Source organism: Rattus rattus, chromosome 7, assembly GCF_011064425.1.
Source record: "Rattus rattus isolate New Zealand chromosome 7, Rrattus_CSIRO_v1, whole genome shotgun sequence".
Classification (NCBI taxonomy): Eukaryota; Metazoa; Chordata; class Mammalia; order Rodentia; family Muridae; genus Rattus; species Rattus rattus.
Window position 1 is genome coordinate 41,915,891 of NC_046160.1, and position 22,524 is coordinate 41,938,414.

Below are 22,524 nucleotides of genomic sequence, written 5' to 3' on the forward strand. Positions count from 1 at the left end.
ATGCACATCCAAATAATATTTGGGCGTGTGGAGTTTAAGAAAATGTTATTAAAACTAATTTGCCTGTTCCATTCTGGGTTTGTTTTTTTTAACATGATTGTTGAATATTTGAATGCAACTATTGCCTACCCATATTCTCTTCCTTTTGGACACTGTGATTTGTTAATGTCCTCTATCTTAAAGGCTTGGTCATCCCCAGTGAACTAAACTGTTGGGGAGAGGGAAGCAAGGAGGGGAGGGTTGGGAGGGGAACACCCATAAGGAAGGGGAGGGGGAGGGGGATGTTTGCCCGGAAACCGGGAAAGGGAATAACACTCGAAATGTATATAAGAAATACTCAAGTTAATAATAATAAAAAAATATAAAAAAAAAAAGAAAAGAAAAGTAAAGCAGGAACTCAAAAAAAAAAAAAAAGGCTTGGTCATCATCTTATGGTAGGTGGTGGAGTATTTAGGAGGTATGACCTAATGGGAGAAAGTGAAGGCACTGCAGTGTGTCCTTGAAGGTGTATTGTAACCCCTGTCCCTTCCTTCCTGTTTCATGAGGTGAGCAGCCACTTTTGGATGTATTCTCCCCAATGCACCCTTAATTCTCTGAAACCATGAGCCAAATTAACCTTTCCTCCGTTCAGTGGTTTCGCTCGGGTGTCTTTTTGAAGCAGCAGCAGGTGACCAGAATGTGTATACTCCACTTCTCAGCCCTGCTCCATCTCCTTTCATAGTGCCGTCTGACAAGGGAAAGTCAAGAAAAATGCCTGGCTGTAAACAGTAGAAGCTGTACCAGATGCATTGTGGGTGAAGAAGATGACCACTGCTCTGTAACATAAGACCCTCTGTGAATCTTAGGAAGGTGAGGGCAATAAGGAAAGAGAGGAGGATGGAACATGGAGTGCTAATGTAATGAGCATACTTATCTGACTGGCAGCCTGTCAGAGGATGTGAACTGCCTAAACCTTTCTCCATGAGAATGCCATGGTGGATTCAGAGCTGTTCAGACTTGGTTTGGTCTTCTCTTTGTCATTCTCATGTGATATTTCTAAACATCAAAATGGTGGAGAGGAGGAATCTGTGTGTGTGTGTGTGTGTGTGTGTGTGTGTGTGTGTGTGTATGTGTGATGTCTGATATGTGATGTGTGAGTATGTATCTGTGTATGTATCTGTGCATGTGTGTCATGTATGTGTCCATGTATGTCTGTCTGTGTCTGATGTATGTGTATGTGTATGTATGTGTGCCTGTTGTATGTGTATGCCTATGTGTCTATATGTGTGTGTATCTCTGTGTGTGTCTGTCTGTGCATCTGTGTGTGGTGTATTTATGTGTTGGTATGGTGTGTGTATGTGGTGTGTTTGTATGATATGTGATATGGTGTGTGTGTGTGTGTGATGTGTGATGTGTGAGTATGTATCTGTGTATGTATCTGTGCATGCGTGTCATGTATGTGTCCATGTGTGTCTGTCTGTGTCTGATGTATGTGTCTGTATGTGTCTGTATGTGTATGTATGTGTGCCTGTTGTATGTGTATGCCTATGTGTCTATATGTCTGTGTATCTGTGTGTGGTGTATTTATGTGTTGGATGGTGCATGCATGTGGTGTGTTTGTATGATATGTGATATGGTGTGTGTGTGTGTGTGTGTGTGGTGTCTGTATGGTGTGGTATGTATTTGTGTGTGTGTGATGTTTTAGAATATGAGTAACAACTGAAACTCTCGTGCATCACTGGACAGAAACTGCCTTAGTTTTGCCTGTAGCCATGTCATCTTAAATGGCACATGTCTGAGCAACTCCACATCAAAGTTATCAAATATTTTAATCAGCCAAAGGCCATCATACTTCCAAATTCTACCTAGGAGCTCACTGGAAGTTGTTCTCCAGAGTTATTTTTCCTAAGGTGTCACCATGTCTCTCCAGCAGCATTGCCAAGAGGGTTCAACCAAACTCTGGAGTTGAGCTTTGTCCTTCCCATGCTGCATGATTCCCATCTTTCTATCCCATCTGAAACTGACATGGCAATCTTGTCCACTCCCAGCAAGGAAGCAAGGCAGAGCCAAGGACTCACAACCTCAGGTGACAATGACAGAGCAGAGGACAGGAGCCATGCAGAAATGCACTGAGAATCTGAATCCAGCTGCTCTGAAACTCCCCCAAGTCTCAGCCCTTTCCTACTCTTCTCCCCTCCTGGCCCCGGTTCTGGGTTTTAAATATGCTAAGACACTGTGGTCTCCTTCAACTTGTACATTTTGTTCATTTACAAAAGAGTAACCCTGTTGAACTTCCCCTCTGGCCCCTCCCCCACACTCAGACCTCTCTAGAACTGAGCCCCAACAGGACACAGTAATTCTTAATTTTTTTTAATTTAAATATCCACTAAATTAAAATTATTGCACTTCACCTTAGTGGGTGCTTTATTTTATTAGATTTATTCAAAAGGCTTGGCATTAGTGCAAACCTAAGATAAAAGCTTGAAGAAAAGCAAGATGTCAACTCGTGACCCATGAGACTTCACACAAGCCCCATCTCCAATCCGTGACCCTAAGGTACAATGACAACTGTGAACTACGTAGCATTTTGAGGGAAGGAAATGGCTCTGGTCCATGAGGTCAGCTATGGTGGGGGCACATGCACTCCCAGTCACTTCCCTCATGCACTTCCTTATTCAGGCTCATGCTAGTGTCCATCGCAGGACAACTCTAGAGACTGGGCACTGACAAGGGGCCTGGCTCAGGCCCTATACCAGCTCTATACCAGAAACTTAATTGCTAACCAAAGCCAGACAGCCATAGGATGAAGACGGTTTCCATTTGGTTACTAATTTCTCCCTTAAGGGGAGATGCTATGCACCAGGACACTGAATACACAGAAGCAATAACTTACCCTATAGCTAATACAAATGAAGGACTGACTGACTATTTTTAAGTAAGCTTTCAATCCTACAAGCTGGGTTTCAGGGCCAACAGGGTGGCTCAGTGAGTAAAAAGGTTCACCACCAAGGCCAATGACCTTGGTGTCTCCATATTCATTCTACAGTAAATTAAAAAAAAAAAAAAAAAAAAAAAACTTACTTCACCAGAAAAGCCAAATGTAGTAACTACCTTAACATCTAGACAAAATCATGTGTTAGTTTTCTCTAGTGAACTAACCAAAAAAGACAACTACATGTTTGGTGTCTTCCGTGAAGAATGCAGTATCAGTTCTAGAGAGGTCTGAGTGTGGGGGAGGGGTCAGAGGGAAAGTTCAACAGGGTTACTCTTTTGTAAATGAACAAAATGTACAAGTTGAAGGAGACCACAGTGTCTTAGCATATTTAAAACCCAGAATGAAGTATTTTCTGATAAGTCATTTTTCCAACAACCTACAAGTCAGGTAAATCCTTAGCCTCCGTTTGGGATGAAGTGAGGTACCAGCTAGTTCAAACACACAAGTGCAGAAGCCAAACCAGAACAATCTGACTTGAGAGTCCATTTTAAGCACCACATTCAACTGTCTACTCCTGACATGTACAGGACATATGTGTATATGTAATACATTTGTATTTTTATATACAAATATATGTGTATACATACTGGAATATGTTTTAAATAGGGAGAATTAACTATGGGTAGCTGTGTATTATGTTATCAATCTAGTGAATATAACTGAGATGTAAGGTGTGGGCTGATGTTGCTAAAAGGGAAAGTCTGCTCCAAGCAGCCAGATATACCAAGCTGAGACACATGCAGTCCCCTCCCACCTTCCTAATAATGAAACAGAGAAAGGGATTCCAGATGAATTTAATCTCACTCATCTTTTAAACTTTAAGTCCGGCCATCAAAATATGAGGTTGACAATTGTTATACCCTATTGGCATACCTCAACAAAATATGAAAATAAATTGTCTAATTTTATTTTCATTAGCCTATGGTCCTGTCCAGGTTCTGACTGTTGCTCTTCATAACATGGCTGATATTTTGCTATCACAGTATTTGTTTCGTGTCCTGTCCCAGAGCCATCTGTTTCTGAGATTGTTATCTCAAGGATGACCGTCATTGGGATCTCACTGCTTGGGTGGATATTCTTGGAAAGGTGGTCCCAAAGATGACTATTTAGGATATTCTCATTGCTCAGGTGGTTGTTCTAAAAATAGTCCCAAGGATAACTCCTTAGAGGACTCTTGTTCAAATTGTTGTACTGGAGATAGTGGTCCAAAAGATGAGTATGCAGGTATCTCTTGCTGTTCAAATTGATGCTCTGGGGGTTTGGGGGATGATGGTCCCAAGAATAACTGTCCAGGAGACTCTTGTTCAAGTTGTTGCTCTGTAGATGGTGGTCCCAAGAATGACTGTACAGGTATCTCTGGTTGTTCAAGTTGCTGCTCTTGGGATGGTGGTCCCAAGGATAACTGTACAGGTATCTCTGGTTGTTCAAGTTGCTGCTCTTGGGATGGTGGTCCCAAGGATAACTGTACAGGTATCTCTGGTTGTTCAAGTTGCTGCTCTGGGGATGGTGGTCCGAAGAAGGACTGTTCAGGTACCTCTTGCTGTTCAAGTTGATGCTCTGGAGGTGTTGGTCCCAAGAATAATTGCCCAGGGGATTCCTTCATCTCAGGTCTTTGTTCTGGAGGTGGTGCTCCCAAAGATGACTTTATAAAGGATTCTTGTTGCTCATGTCTTTGGTCTTGTGTTAATGATGATTTTTCTAGTGATTCCTGTCTCATTGATGGATCTGTTTGAACTTCTACTTTCTCTTGGGTTTCTGGGAGTGCAAGGGTGTGTTTTTCTTCTAGAATGTCATGTCGTATTTTTTCTTTTTTTCAGTAAACAAAATAAGACAAAATCACCAATGAACAGAGTAGCCATCTAATCACAGACAAACAAATGTTGCTATCATAATATTAAGGATTTAGTAATGACAGTGACAATTTTTGCATGGAGTATTAAACTTAAAATGCTCTTTTGATTGTATCATCATGTTTACTCTTGTGTATAGACACAATCTCAAGCAAGTGTTAAAAGAATAGAAGAGATGCCTGAGAAAAAGGATGAAGGGAGTGTCACCAGATAGTAACTACACACATATAATTTGTTTTCATTGAAAATGAATATTTAAGCTTCCTTACTTTTTCTACAAGTTGCTAAGACAGAGAAGGCAACTTTATTAAATGAAAAGGAAAGAAATGAAAACAGAGGAGAATCTGGAGCCTGTGCTCAGCACAAACAAGACAGCGTGTAAAGTACATAGAAGAAATCTATATACACCAGCTCTTCCTGGAAAATCACATATACCAGGGATAAATTAATCACAATTGAGCTGAGGAAATCAAGACCATCATCCTCTGAAAATAACACTCTCCCTAGAGGAGCCTCACAGAACCTGGGGGGATACCAGGTAGTCCATGTGACTATGTGCATAAAATGCACTATGTTGACCTCTGACCTTCTCATCAAGGTCTATTCTCCCTCTCATCTTCAGACGAAACAGCCAAATGCTATAACAAAAACCTCAACTCTCCCTTCATCCTAACCCCTAATTTCCATTGTGCCAAGTCTAGACCATTTGGTCTATTTCCAGATACCTGCTGGCCCCTGTGTGCCCCTACTGTCTCGGCCCAGGTCGTCTCATCTGATAGAATACTAGAGCTACACCCTAATACTCTCTTGCCTTCCTGTCTTCCTTTTGCTATTGGATAATACATAAATCTGGTCAACTATCTCCCTTGTTTAGCATTATCTTCAAGACAAAAGATGTTATAGCAAGAAAGGGCCTGGTGCCCATGATCAGCTGCCTACCAGATCTGCATCCCCAGCCATCTACATCTTAGTGGACCAAATGAGTAGCTTCAACCAAGGAATGTGAACCACATCTCGTCCCTTCTGGGCTGAGTGTCCTGTCTCTGTCTTCCTCTTTGGCATCAAATTCAGAAGCCAAGGACTAATGAGCAACGTCATAGCACCAAGGAGACCTGGGTCATGAAGGGAAGAGAGAAGCTCAGTAGAGATTCTACACCACAGTGGGATTTCTGTGGTCATTAAAGAAAGCTCTGCCATGAAGAATCAGTGAGTTTAGGAGTTGGTATTACTTACTGTAATTCAGCCTTCCTCCATCATTAATGCAAAGGACAAAAAGAGCCAAGTCCTGCTTTACCAAATTATGTTCCTTTCCTTCCTCACACACCAGCCTTTGACTCCATGCACACCCAATAATCCTCTCAAAATTCAACTGTCGCTTTGCTATGAACCTTAATACTCAAATCCCTCTGCCCACAGTTCCTTCTCTATAGTGTCTGACAGGCAAATTTGTGCTGGCCATTAACAATGTATCTTAGCATCCTTCTTCCCAGTCTCTTGCAGTTCATCATTCTAACTATGGTTTGTCTCCGGGTATCCACTGAATTTCTCCACCTTCCCACTTGACATAGGCAACCTTCTACACCCAAGTTGCACCATGACACATAGGAGCTTACTCAGAAGAGTAGGATTATGTTGTGCTCACACACATTCCCTCCTCAGTCAGCACAAACCCAATCCACAATGAGCTGTTGTACTGGGCTTTGTGTTAAAGAGCAATAATGTCATTAGCGTCCTGCATCCAACAAAGCCTTGGAAAATCCCCACTTCCTTCCTTCCCTCGGTTTCAGTGAATTCTCTCTTGGAATATAGAAAAATACATGTCTACAGGAACTGTAGAAATATCGTGATAAGTAAGTGAAAGCTTGCTGTGAGAATAAAAAAATGCTTATATCATGCAACTTCCATTGTTATAAAAGCTTAAATAGTGAAATGCTTACATGATATAGTACCCATTGCTATAAAAGCTCAATAGTGAAAATACATACATACATACATACATACATACATACATACATACATACATACATACATACATAGTTATAAAAGCTTAAATAGTGAAAATAAATGTACAAACCAGAGATTTGGAAAGAAACATAAAGACTGTCATGTGCCATGCATAAACCAAGTAGAAGTCAGACCCCCTAGGGTAGTTGTTCCTGGCCCCTGGCTCCTCTCTGCCCCCTAGTGAATGCAGTTAGGACCCCACATAAAGGTTGTGGCAGACCCCAGGCATGAGCAACTGAGGCAGGAGGTGCATATCCTACTCAGCATTTTTCTCAAGCACTCAAGTAACATATGGCAGAAACTCAGCATATTCGATAAATATAACATAAAGGAATAAAAATCATGATTGAACCCGGAAATTTCCTCATCCCATCCACATAGAACCTTTCTGAAGACACTTGACACTAGAATGAGCAAAACTCAAAATACAATAAAGGTATAAAAATGTCTATATGGATAAAATATTAATGTAATATAACAAAAGGAAGATACAAAACAGCAGTTTGGCAAAAAAAAAAATATTCCTTCTGCGTGAAGATATATTGGAACACATTTTCAAAGTCCTGGCATCACCTTGTCTTTCAAACTCAGCCATGAGCGAGATCAACGAGCTGTTCTTGGCACTGCCTGTGGTCTGTACAGCTTCCCTTCATAATTCGTCCTGTCATTTAATCGCTGCTCACTGTGCTTAAGGCTATCGCCGGCAGTACACCAGGGGCATGCGCTTATCTGTCGTGTCCTGCATATTACCAGTCTTGAAAGGTTTTCTCTAATCTGTTCTATAATATAGTGTCAGGGCAAATGCGGTGAACTTTGAAAATAAATGCATAAAGCAGTAACAAATCCACCTAAACTGAACTGACTAGCATAGAGTGCTAACCTATGCTAACATAGAGTGCTAACCTATGCTAAGTCTAAATATTCACCTGTCAAATGACCGGGTAATCACCATTCAAAGGACAGCTTGGCAAACTGCACGCATAGCTAGGGGAACCCAGCGCATCCAAAGATGAACTGTCCCAGGAGACAGAAAAAAAACAAATATGGCCAGCAATAAAGTGACCTTACTATAGTCACTCCCATGGACAGAGTAACCCCAAATGCTCCTCTGCCCATACCTTCTGTCACGTGTAAAATCCTGCAAATGATCAATGCATAGTGCATTGTCTTACCAGGCGTTGGAACCATTTCTTTATTCTTGAAGAGGCTCTTGAAAGATGCTGAAAGGAAAAGGAACATAGACGTTAGTGGTCTGAGCAGAGGATTCACCACGAGCTGTCACTGGTGGCTCCATGGCCTATGTATGGATAAGAGCACCAGTGGAATGCAACCTTCTGGATAGCTTGGAGAGAATTTCGGACCAATAAAAAAATAAAATGACCCAACTGAAAATATAACAAGCATGCTTCTGTTATGTAGAAATAGATGCTGACATTATCATTCCTAGGGTAATGATTGGATGTTGATCTGCCCACTTTCTTTCTCAAAGAGAAAAGCATATTTTGCTTGAGTTTACTGGCTGTTTTTGCTTCCTCCTCCAGCTTCATGGTGCTCCCAATAGCTGGTGGCAGTAATTCCTGTGTTGTATTTTGCAGCACAGGTAACAGACCCTCTCCAGCAGGACTTTGACCAGAACACATAAAGTTCCTCAATGGCTAATCTGGAAATCCAGGATCACAGATAACAATAAAAGAATATTTACTCTAATATGAAGAACACTGAAACGAGCCCTACGCAACTAACACCAGCTCACCCAGGGAAACACACGCACCCACACAGGTATGGCATGAACCCAATACCACTTCTCTGAAGACCTGCCCCAGGTAAACATTACAACCAACCAGCCTGCTTTGATTTCAAGTATACTCTTGCCCCACTTCCCGGCTAAAAAATTTGCTCTATTCAAGTGTCCCCGTGTTTCCACACCAGCGTCGGCACAACTAACATGGAAACATTTTTGTTAATAAGCACTTCAGTTCTGATAAAGTAAGAATTAGACCCAGGCTGTTTTAAAGACCTGAAAGTCATGGTCCTGTCCAGCTTCAGAGCTTATTGTCACTGAAGGCAGGAACTGTAAGAGCCCATGAAGGGGTTGGCTGCTCAAATTGTACGGCCAAGAGAAGCAGCTGGGGGATCTGAAAATGGGAGCAGAGATGCTAAATCAAGAACTCTGAGTCTGAAGAGAAGACTAGTGTTCATGAGAGCCATGAGGCTTCAAAGGCTACCATGAATCAACTGGCAGGAGGCCAGCATAGCCTTCAGCCACAGAGAAGTCCAGTTGCTGTACTCCTAGCTGTATGCTCTGTGGGGCTGAGGAGAGGTTCAGTCTGTAGAGTGCTTCCTCGGCATACACAAAGGACTAGGTTCCGTCTCAAGCTTCACCATAACTAGGCGTGATGGTGCATGTCTGTAATCCCAGCTGGAGAGATAGAGGCTGGAAGAGCAGAGTTCAAAGGCATTCTCAGCTGCATGTCAAGTTCGAGGCCAGCCTAGGACACATGAGACCCTGTCTCAGAAATAGCACAACTTGTTCCTGCGTGCATTTAGCTTTGTGACGCTAAAACATCAAAGGTTCAGCAGCTTATGACTCGAGATGTTAGCCTGTGATTTGTGAAAATAAATCCACTCTTTGATTTAATATGTGACTGGTGTATGAAAACATAGAAGCCCAAAGTTAGAAAGCATTTAATTTTGGGCTGCAGGAGCTGTTACCTAGGTAATTGATTCTCTGTAGCTAGACTGGCCCTTAAATATTTCAGCAAAGGCATCTTTCAAGCCCTTTAGGAATCACAGTTAAATCAGAAAGTATTTTGAACTCAGTAAATCTCGGTCAGTGTCAAGAAAGTATCCCCAATCAGTAGTAGCTAGCTCTGTAGTGACAAGTTCATCTTGCGGCTCTCTGGCACCCCTGAATATCTAGATAAAAAATCCATTTATTGAAGGTCATCTTACGTGAGTATGGTGCATGGGAGTCTTGACTATCAGTGTGAGAGGTCAGACACGGCCCTCGGCAAGGTTCCAAAACCTTTCAGAAGCACTTTGGATTTTGGAATTTGGGATAAGGAATGCTCAGCCTGTGTTTAGAAATTATCAACCTTACAGAGAAGTGAGAAGCAGAGAAAGTCGGGACTGGAGGGCAGAAGGCGCAAGGTCCCTCCTGACACTTGTGTGCGGCTTCGTGCTCTGTGTTTATTCCTACTCTAAAGGTGTCCCATTGTCTTTCATCTCTCTGTTTATTGTCAGCTACCTTACTCCTCTATCAACCAAACAACAGCCCTTGAATTATGAGAGAGAGAGAGAGAGAGAGAGAGAGAGAGAGAGAGAGAGAGAGAGAGAGAGAGAGAGAGAGAGAGAACACCATGGTGCAGGATCTGGTTGTCCTGCTGGGAAATGTTCAGCAAAAGCAAAGTCAAATTCTGCACTTCTCAGGACAGTGAATGCTTCCAAGAGATACCACAGACCTAGAGTGACTAGCCTCCACAGTATTCTAACAGCACACAGAAGTATTTCCTCTGCCTTGGGGGAGAAACATGTGTGGACTCATGGAAAGAAAGCATGCCTATGGTTCATGTAGTTTTGGGAAAGTCATCCATCTGAGTTAATGCAAACCCAGACTTAAAAAAACAATAACTACCAGGACAGGGGATGGAGAGATGGCTAGGCAGTTAAGAGCACTGACTGCTCTTCCAGAGGTCCTGAGTTCAATTCCCAACAACCACATGGTGGCTCACAACCATCTGTAATGGGATCTGGTGCCCTCTTCTGGTGTGTCTGAAGACAGCTACAGTGTACTCACATACATTTAATAAATAACATTTTAAAAAAGTAACCACCAGGATAGCTGTTGCCCTCAGAGTGTGACTATCACTCTTGACAGTGTACCACCCACCAGTAGCAGCCAGCTCCACCCCCTCCCAGCCCCTTCCTCACTGGGATCCTTTCCTGTTGCACATGTTGTGGTCCTCCACTCTGCCCACATTACTTACCACTTTAGGTGTCCCCAACACCCTCTTTCACTTCCAACTACACACTCATGTAATAGATTCAATGTATAACCGAGTCTTGAACCTTAAAGATTTGGCATTAATTTCTCAATTTTATGGGGATGGAGGAGGGGGACACAGGGAGCTACGAGTTATGGCAGTCTCAGTGTCCCATACTTAGTACAAGAAGTTTGAGCAAGTGACGTTCTGGCAGATGTCCATATTTCAGCCACTGAGCCTGACCAGCAGACACCAGTCCTGGGCATGGCGAAAGATGGCTGTAGTAAGTGCTCTGTCCACATTTGCCAGAAAGGGGAATTTTAAAGAAGTTGATTACCAAGTGGAAGGTGGCAGTCTAGAAAGGCTACGTACTTCAGGATTCCAGCCACATGGGAGCCTCACAAGCATACGTGCCTGAGTTCAGATCCTCAGCACCAACGTAAGCCAGCAGTGGTAGCATGAGAAGTCAGAGGCAGGAGGATGCCTAGAACTCTGATCAGTCAGTCCAGCAAAATCAGTGAACTCCAGATTCAGGGGAAAAAGAGGTCTGGAAAATGGCTTGACAGATTAAAGTACTCACCACCAAATTTGATGAGCTGAGTTTAATCCACAGGATCTACTTGGTGGAAAGAAAGAACTGACTCCCACAAGCTCCCAACTTCTACACACCCTGTGACACAGATGTGCCCACATACACACAACAGTCACACATGATAGATAAATAAATTAGATGGAGAATGACTTATGAGGACACCTGACAGTGGCCTGTGTTCTCCACACACTGGAGCACCCATATGCACATGTGCACATTCACAAGAACTCTACTTAGCTCACACAGGATGTGGTGGGACTGGAACTGAGAATCATGGTACCTGAAAGCTATCCACATCCTAGCCCCAGAACCCATGGGTAATGTTAGCTTGTGTGGTAAAGGCACGTTAGGACTGCAGAGGGGATTGAAGCACAAATAGACAGGGAGTGTTCCCCCAGAATATCCAGGTGGACTCACCACAATCCCAAGGTTCCTGGAGATAGAAGAGAAGAAGCAGAGGGAACGTGAACACCAAGGAAGAACTAGAGAAAGGCACCTGGCTTTAAGGAAGGATCTACGAACCAGAAATATGGGTGCCCCCTGGGAAGTGGAAAAGGCATGAAATCAGATTTTCCTGTGACAGAAATACAGGTTGTTAGCCCAATGAGACTGTGTCACACTTTTGACCTACAGAACTATAAGATGGGTATTACGCTTGTTCTCACTTGTTACAAAAACCATATAAACTAATTAAACACCCCAGCTATCTTTTCCCTCCCCTGAGAAGCTCAGCATATGGCTGTCCATACTGCTCACCAAGGGAGGAGAGCTGCCCAAGCTCCTCCATCCTGACTCTGCAGACAGATGCAGAGTCACGGAACCAACAGCATATGGATGATGCAAACACCAGGGTTGCAAACAAATCTGAGAATGGTGATTAAAATCCATGCATGCAGTACATGTGAACTGAATACAAATAAAGGGTTTGAAATGTGAAGTTCTAAGCAGGGGTTAGCCTCACTGTGTGCTGCTGGGGAGGGGCTTTAGTTTGATACCAAAACACCTCAGTGTGCAAAGCCAGTAGAGATGCTGTCTCAGGGACAGCTTAAGGAAGTGCTTCCCATTAGGAAAAAAAATTGCAAAAGAGCTAGGAGGCCTGGCTCTGGGATCTTGATGTTCCTAATCTGAACCCCAGTCCTGCCATAGGGTCCTTCCTCCTAGTGACAAAAACATGGCAGAGCCCTCACAGAAACACATGACAATTTATTGTGCTATAAGTGTTGTTTCTATGAAATTTACTGCTAGTAAATTCAAGCCAAGAATACAAGTGGGGGGATAAGAGTGTACTCGAGCATCATTCAGTGTTTGACGGGCGCACAGTAACCATCAAATGTCCAAGAGGACCAGCCAAAATCAGATACACAGAGTCAGCCGAAAATGAATGAGAAGCTGGATAAAGGTCACCCCAGTACAAAAGAGCCTCACCCAAGCCAACACAAACACATGCGCGGGTCCAAAAGGACAAAGAAAAGAATGGAGAAAGACTACCCTCCACCCTGAATCTGAATGTCTTTAGGTAGGTGCCAGAGAGGTGAAACTTGCTTGGTTTTGGTGCACCATGCCGAAGGAAGGAAGCTGCTATGTGAAAGAACTGTTCACTGAGATTCCCACCGCACACAGCTCATTTAAACTAGTTAAGGACATTTCGGGTCTCAGTGCTTAGATTAACTTTCCACTTTCCTCTCTCAACTCCCACGCATTTTTTAATTTAATTACTTATATGCATACAAGTGGTTTTTGCCTGCAGGTATGTCTGTGCACCACCCAAAAGGCTAGACAGGGCATTGGACACCCTGAAATGGGAGTCGCATGTGGTCATAAGCCACCATATAAGTACTGGGGATAGAATCCTGATCCTCCTGAAAAACAGCCAGTGCTCCTGCTAAGCCATCTCTCCAGTCCTCGATTCATAAGCATTTAAGATTGTTTGCTGAATATTAACTTCCTCTTAGAGAGTTTTAGCATATTCATTAACAACCTCTCTGGGTCCATTTGAAGGACACTGTCTATAAATCAGAGGAAGCCTATACTCTGCTCTCCAGGGTAACAAGGGAGTCCCTCCATCAGCCATACTGTGAAACAATTTAGAAAACACATACATATTCAAGATTACTCCTGACACAGGCTGCCTCAATATCAAATACCATATAGGAAATGAATTGGTCTGCTACCAAAAAGATAATCAGGAGTCAAGAAAGAAAGAAAGAAAGAAAGAAAGAAAGAAAGAAAGAAAGAAAGAAAGAAAGAAAGGAAGGAAGGAAGGAAGGAAGGAAGGAAGGAAGGAAGGAAGGAAGAAAGAAAGAACAAAAGAAAGAAAGAAAGAGAAGAAAAGAAAGGAGAGAGGGAGGGAGGGAGGGAAGGAGGGAAGGAGGGAGGGGGGGAGGGGAGGGAGGGAGAAAACCCTCAATGGAAAAAAGATATCTAAAGAGAAGGTAAGAAAAATAACACTTTTGTCTAAAATAATTTCTCTCCTGTTCTTTCCATAGGTAGTCTCTAGACACAAAGATCAACCCTTCAGTGGTTCAAAGTTGGTCCCACATCACAGCCCAGAACCTAATCTGAGTCCTTGGCCAGACTGAGGACCACAGCATGGCTCTATCCAGCCCCACTTTATTGACAGAAGTGCCAAGGCTGAGCAAAGAGATTCCTTTGGTTTATGTGTCTCTAAGTAAGAAACCCATCCCTGCAGCTCCCCCTAAACTCAAACTTACAGAACAATTCCTGCCAACACCAATATAACACGGCCAAAAATTACTTCTGTAGCCAGGGAGCTACGGAAAACTTATTACTGCCCTGAATTGGTCTTCTTGGATTGGAAATGGCCTCATTCTCCTGGGACAAAAAGGAACCTGCAGATCTCAACAACAGGGAGCGTCTAATTCCTCAGCCTCATCTTACCAATGAAGATTTGGGGCCCCTGCAACTGGGCTGTGTTGGCATAGGCCCTCGACAGCAGGTCCAGGGCTACTATCAGTTCTCTGGGTTGCAGGCTCAGGACTCGCTCCCCTTTGGACCATGTGGCAGTCCTGATCATCGTTTTAGACCTAAGTAAGAGACCATAGAACATCGCTGAAGGGATTTGCTAAAAATATGAACCCCTCCACTAAAAGTGCTTAGAATTTACAGAGCCAAAATAAAGACCAACTGGATAAATGTCTGCCTGCCATTTGGGTACATCAGCCAGGGCCCAAGTTCCCTGAAAATGGAATAAATGCTTGTTTCCATTTCTAGTGTCCTTGGCTATTAGGGGGTATGTTTTCAGGGAAGTCCCTTCTATGTGTTTAGCTCCATTTCATTGAACCAATATGGCCTCACTAGCCTGGATGGTACTGGAATTGGATAGCCTAACAATACTGGGTAGAACAGGCACTGGGTGACCTCAGTAGCTTGGGTGGAACTGGAACTGGGTGACCTCCCTAGCGCAGGTGATAATGGCACTAGAAGTGTCACTGGCATAGGTGGTGCTGGTGCTGGGTGGTACCTGCATTGCAGCCTCCACCTCCAGTTGCTCTCATGGACAGCTTCTCTTCAAAAATTGCAGCCTATGCCCTCTAACTGCAGCTAAAGTGCAAAGCTACAAAGCTTCAGAGGAAGGCGAGATGTGGCCTTATTTCTACACTAGTATGTGAATACTCATCAGAAGCTCCTAAAAGTAGCGATTTTACCTATTAGGAGAGAAAATGATTCAGAGAGATTCTCCTGTAGAAGATTAGGGGCTGGGGGGCCTTGAAACTCAGAAATTCAACTATCACCTTAGGGTCACTCTAATAATAAATAAAAACACAAGGAAAGAGAGTGAACACCTGGCTGAGAGAGGTGTCTATGCGGTTTTATCCCAAGACAAGAAGAGAAACTGGAAGGTCATTATGATTTATTCTGCTTGGAACAAGCTGTCACTACAAGCCAAAGGAGACTATCGAGTTAGACACCTCAGCGAAAGTGCCACAAAGCCAGCTGAACTGATGCTGCTGGGCAGAGAGGGAAGGTGGTCCTGACACATGCCCTGCCCTGCTTCACAAGGCCACGCGGACTCCTGGACCCCAACCATAGCCAACACTTGTAGTTCTTTTTGAGGACAAAGCATAACAAATCATCAAAAAGCAAAGCTAATCCATGATCATTAAAAACTCATTTCTTTACCATTTCTTCATTGCCAGACTGACTTAATCACAGCCACTCCTAATGAGGTATCTAATGAAGTGGCCCGAAGAGGTTCTGCCTGGGGATCCTGAATTTTCAGTTTACAAAGGGACCAGGTGAGAAAATGTGTTTGCATCTATGCGGCAAAGGAAAAGATGTGTCCAGCCTGCATCATACTGTGCCCTGTTCTGGTCCCTAGACCCAAGTGCTTTTTGAAGAAATACCAAGCCAATTCAAGATTTCAATGGGGAAAAAAATGACCTTTTCTTTTTCTCATTTACTTCTGGCTTTCTGTCTGTCAGTCTACTTCCTAAGTCCCCCAAAGAAAATAATTACAATAAAACACAGCCACAAATTATTCCCAATGAGCTAAGGTAAACGTATCACTGACTTGGAAAAACAGAACTCTCAGATCTCACAAAATATCAGAAGGTACTTTGTAAGCAACTTAGAAGAGGGAGAAACACACCCTCCCCAGGACCATGAAGCCCCCTCCTACAGGATCTAAGAGGACGGATAGGCACTGACAGCTGCAGCCTTCCTGAGCAAGGAGACATTTTTTAGGTCAAGTGTGAAAGGGTTGATTCCCTAGCCCCAAATAAATCTTAGTTCTGGGCCATAATTTCAGGAGGCCCCCATGTAGTTGATGGCCTTCAGCAGCCCTGCTTAATGTGCCTGGGTGAAAAACCACTCCGGAGCTTAGAGACTGTAATTGAACTTCAGAGATATTTGTGGTGCTGTTGGGGCAGCTGGGCACTTGGAAATAAGCATGAGAACTCAGAGGACCTGGCCAACAGCTGCTTTGGCAGACAGTACCCATGAAAGCTTGCATTCAAAGAGGCAGCCCCAGTGAACACAAGCCCACCAGCAAGTTAGCACACGGAGACGCACTGACTATGGAATCTGAAAGGGACAAACTTTTTTCTCCTCAGCAAAATGAGAACAGTCCTCAACACAGTTTCCACTAAATCACCTTAGATTCTGCACCAATTTTCAGATTATTACAGCAATTTGATGCATGGTTTACAAACCTAAGTCTCAATAAAAGTGTATGGAATGTCATGATTGCTACAATAGCTGGTGAAGGGCAGTAAGGTGTGGAGGGGAGGCTACAGGAAGATGTTGCTCAACCACCTTTAATTCTGATTCAGAGGCACCTGGAAGCGTTTCTCGATTAAAACTCGAATAACGGAAAAGAACAAGAAGGCAGGTCAGACTTCAGTTCTAAGCTGAATGGATGCCATCAAGGACTTACTTGAAATGACAAGTGGGCTCATTTCTGGAGACCAGGTGGTGGCACTTCTCTTCCAACTGGGTACAAATACCACCTTCGTGTCTCAATATCTGAGGGGTCCACTTTGTAAACCTCATTTCTTAAAAACAGAAAAATGGTCTCTGATAATCTCATCTGCATTTGTCTCTGACATTAGCAAGCAGAGTAGAAAACCAAAGAAGACCCAGGATTCAGTGCAAATTCTACTCATGATCAATGGAATGTCAACGATTATAGTGAGATGTTAACATTAAAAGGCAAAATAGTACACCTATCACTTTAGAGTGTCTTTCTCTCTCCTTCTCTCTCTCCCTCTCCCTCGCTCCCTCTCCCTCTCTTGGTTCCTCTTCCTCTCTCTATCTCCCTCTCTCTCCCTCCCCCCTCTCTCCTCTCCCCCACCCCTCCCTCCCTCCCTCCCTCCCCCTTCCCTCTCTTCTTTCTCTCACTCTCCTGGCCCAGATGCTGCCATGCTACCTCTTCAATACCCACAAGGTCCGATGGCTTGCACCTCACAGATGATCTTGTTGCTGCTCTTTAACACCTCTTTCCTTTCAAGGTTCTCCTCTGTGCTTATTCTGTTTAACTCTGACCACACCAATGTTAAGGGAGCTCAGGCTACACCATACACCAGGTGGCTATCCACATGCCTAAGAGTAAAGCTCACCCACTCCTGCACTCAGCAGAGTCTACACCTCCCTCACTCAGTGACAGTCCTACTATGTCTTTCCTCCTTCCTCACACCAGGGAGATGATGCCCCATGGTGTCTCGGAAGCTCTGCTAGATGATCTCACAGAATGCTGCTGCCTCCTGGCAGTTCATTGCTCTGCCCTTTATTTTTAAAAAGAGTGGCTGTAGGTGCTCGATTCGTGGAAACTACTTGAACCCAGAAAGCACAGATGCTGTGGGTGCTGTGCTTGGCACCACGCTCAACCCTGGGCTGCTGACATTCTCATGCCTAGCCACAGCAGGAATCTTGACATCTCGGATGATTCTGTGCATGAGCTCTGGCTAACTTCCAGTTCAGTGATACAGGAAATAGCCTTGGGCTGAGTATTTACCCTCTCTGCCTCAGTTTCCCCATCTGTAAATTATCAAATGCCTCCAAAGGGTTTGTACTGCCCTCCTAAACACAACCCTGAGCACAATGTCATTTAAAACTATCATATATCGTTTTCCTACTCTTAGTATAAGTCTGGTGTTACACCAAGAAAATCAGACGGTGGACCTTTCTAGGAAACTGGTTTTCAACATCAATGTGAACTCGGCATGGTGGTGCAGGCCTGTGATCCCAGAACTTAGAAGGTGAAAGCAATGGGATTAGGAGTCCAAGGCCAGCTAAGGTTACATAGACCCTATCTTAAAACACTAACAAACAGGTAAAGAATAGGTAAAGAATAGGATTGTGAAAAATTAGGAAAGGTATATATAATTTAGTGTCATATTGCGATGGTTTTATGGTAGAGAGAGGAAAGGTTAGATAGGAAGTTAGATCTTTTTCTTACGATGCATATTCTAATTATTTTTCAAGAGACAGGCTTAGCCTGCTGTACCCTAGCTGTTCACAGTAGAATCTTAGGTATATTCTCATGTAGCAGCTGAGTTTTTACAGAGCGTACACATTTCTATTTCTACATCACATACCTTTTCTCTTTCTGCGGTGTCTTAAGGGAAACCTTTTCTTAAAAGACATTCGTGAATGGTCTCCCTGAAATAGAAACCAGTTGTGTTAGCAACTGATACTTCCTCCTCTGCTCATAAGCAAGAAGTCCTCAGAACTGGGTTGTTCAGCTATGGCAGAAAGCTGCTCCACCAAGTTCAGTTCACAGAAGACATCCAAGATGACCTACCAAGACTCGGGGGCCAGCACTAGGAGTTCATCAACTCTCCTAGCCAGCCAATGTCAGCATGATTCTGCACAAGCCTAGACTTCCAGACTGGGGCATAAGAAGCCTGTGAGACCACTTCCATCTATATGAGCTCTAGGATCCTGACTACTAGACTCTTAGAAGGACTCAGCCACCTTAACAGGGGCCGGCATGGAAGCATTCAACCAATACCTAGAACAAATTGGTCTCGCCAGCCTTTCTACCACCAATATATCCTCCAGACATGTTCTACATCAAAACTCACCCAGCTTTGGCTTAGAAGCTACAAAACTGGAGAGTCCCTCCTTACCCTAAGCAACCATATAAATTCATGAATTTTAACTTAAACCCATCAGAGAACGGATACTAAGTAAAGAAGGATTCAGCCCTGGAGATACATGACTAGAACCTGGTTTCCCAGAGACCAACCAGCCCAGGAGGATGGCAAGAGTATCCAACAGGGTCATCAGATTCTTTCTGCCAGGAGTGTCCATGAACTACAGACAAGCACAAGGTGGGTTAACAGAATCTGGGAAAGCAAAGAGAGAACATGCCTTGTCCTGGGCAATCACCCATATGTCTTACTTGGGCTCTCCCCTATTGGGCACTCCCAGATGATAGAAAAGGCCATGCAATGGAAAAGAAGGGTAGGCCCTGCTGCCAGAACCCTCCACACTAAGAGCAGGACAACAAATCCTGGCACCCGAGGGTCACTGCCAAAGGTTCACTAGGGTTGGAGAAGGAACTAGAACAAAACTCACCTCTGGGACATTAAGTTTTGTGCCCAGACTATGACATATCCCAAACCACTAGGATAGGCAGGACAACTGGGAAATCCTACCTCTAGATTTCCAGATTTTCCTACCAGAGACCAACCCATATGGACAAGAATCTGAAATGAAAAGAACCCACCACCTACCTATAAACAGCAGGCCACTAACCATCAGTGACAGCTAACAGGATTCTACAGCAGTGGTGGGGCTAAGGCCAGAACACTAGAGCTGAAGACGGGCCAAGAAAATTGATAATTTACCTCCCTAAAAACCAGGCATGCACTCAGGACAAGGTAATAGCTCGGTAACCATAGCAACAACAGCACTGCTCTAACCTCCTGTCTGGGTTGATTCAAGGCCCTTCTAGGGGCCTAATGGAAGAGGAGGTGGCTGTCATGGCAGAGGTGTTATCAGCCTCAGTCTGTATAGCCTGTGTGTGTGTCAAGTCCACCACTATGTTTGCCTTTGCACATAAAAATTTCTTAGGATGCAAGCAGGCAGCATTCAAGCTCGTGTATCATCTACAGCTGTATCTGCCATGCTTAGAACATCTAAAATATTTCTTTTCAGGCATTTCACCAAAAAAAAAGTTCACCAAGATGTACTACATGCTAGTTTAATATTTTAATCAAAATTTCACAAACACATGCAAACAGAAGAAAAAAAACTACTCAGCATAAAGTCATAAAGCCATCCATGGACACTGATATGTCCCAGATCCTGAAACCATCCAAAGAGAGGATCTAGACAGTACTCCAATATTAGCTACCAATGCAAGAACAAGCAGAAAGAGGCCTGAGGCCAGACTAGCCTGCTGCCTGTTTACCTACATGTTCTACCAGGATATGCCACACCCTCTTTTCCACTACCCATGGACACTTGCCCCTAACAGCAGAAATGAAGAGATAAAAAAGTAAATGCCATACATTAATGAATGGGAGAGGGAATGAGCTATTGGTAAATATGCAATGGAAGGAGTGGAATTTACCTGAGTGGTAATGGATAATAGGTTCAATTATGAAGTCAAGTCACTAAAAGATCAGATACCCAAAGACAAGTCAACGCTAGACAGACAATGCTAGAAAAGAAAACAGGGACAGGGCATCCAAGGGCAGTGGAGTGATACTTTACATGGTAAACGTGTGTGGAGTTGAAATTCCAGGTAGCAAATGCATGCATAAGAATCTGAATCTCTGATGAGACTATAGCTGAGTTATTTTTTTAAATCTTGAAATATATCAATCCATGGAGAGAAGATGTTCTAAGGACAACAGGACAAAGAGAAACATGGAGGAAGGAAGAAGGGGAGGGAAGCCCAAATGCTGAGGTAAGTCATATTTTGAACAGTTGAAAACTGAATAGAAAATTGTAAAGCCAGCCAGATGGTACAGAAAGAGAATCGAGAAAGGGAAGAGGGCAGGATCTGTTCTAGCCTGAAACTGTGGACCCCCAGAGTTGGTGGAATGGTTGGTGATTTCAATTAGAAATCAGAAAGGTGTTATCAGCAAGAGTTTCCTATCAGGTGAAAATGGCCTTCAGAAATGAATGTATTTAGCAGCAGCAGCCTGAGCCTATGAAATGACTGATAACTCACCAATGATAACTGGAACGTTCAATATCCCACTTTCAGGTGTTATAACATCTGGGTATCCCAAAAAGGAAAACAGGAGATGCGTGTGATGTGTGTGGTATGAAGACCCCAGGAGAGCACACATCCCAGCAAGCAACTGTGCACGTGCTCTGGTGCACAAAAAGAAAAAGAAAAGAAAAAACCTCTGTTCAGCAGAGACCAACTGTTAGGCCACCAAAAAAAAGTCTCTGTAAATGTGGGAAGATCAGAGCAATGTGACATGTTTGCTTAAAACACTAGGATAAGATTAGACTCTCTAGCAGAAGGAAACCTGGAAAACAGGAACATTTTTCAATCAAACTACTAATTTCTTAAAGTAGGTCAGAGAAGAAACCACAGGGAAACAAGAAAATATGCTGAAATGAATGAAAAACTGAAATATAGCACAGTGTATGTGACACGGTGACAAAAGTGCTCAGAGAAAATCCATGGCTTCATATCCCTAAGAAGGAAGGATGGACCCTAGTGAGTAACTGGAATGTCTATGCGTTACAAAACTCTTACAAAACTACAAGAGCAAGAATGAGACAGAGGGAGAGGGGAGAGTGGGGGGAGGGGGGAGGGAGGAGGAGGAGGGAGGGAGGAGGGAGGGAGGGAGGGAGGGGAAGACTAAGTCCAGAGCATTCACAAGGTTAGAGTGGGACAAGTCGGGGAAGCAGAAAACCCAGGGAAAGAAATCAGTGAAGCCTAAAGTCAGGTCTTTGAAAGGTCAGAAAAAGACAACAGACCCTGAGTTACACTGACCACCCCCCCCCAAAAAAAGACCCCACAGTTTAATAAAATTGGAGATAGAATACCACTATGGAACATTCAAAATTAAAGCGGATTACGAGACAGTACAGTAAATAACTTTTGCTAGCAAATTAAATGTGCTATATAAAATGAGTAAATTCTAATAAAGACGCTATTGAAACTGACCCAAGAAATAGAAAATATCAAACTAGAACAAGAGACTAGCTTAGTAACATCTCTCCCCCCCCAAAAAAAAACCTAATCCCAAGTGTCTTTGCTAATAAATTCTACCAAACACAAAAGACAAGCTGACACACAATGGAATAAATATACAAACCTATAATGAAATAATTCCTGATGCAAGCTAAAAAGTGGGCAAGCCTTGGAAGCCCATCAAAAATCTTGGAAATCTCAATGTTTGAGCATTCAAATCAATAGACAAAGATCTATTGTTTCTACACACTAGCAATAAACAATTAGACACCAACATTTTAGGTGCCGTGTTCAATAGCTGTGCATAAATCCCACAAGCTGTATCTAAGATTGGCATGCTATACAGCACAACCATTTCTTTAAAAGTTCACATGTAGTGAGGTGGTGGTTCACACCTTTAACCTCAGCACTCAGGAGACAGAAGCAGCCAGACTCCTGTAGTCCGAGGTCAGCCTGATCTACAGAGCAAGTTCCAGAACAGTCAACGTTACCCA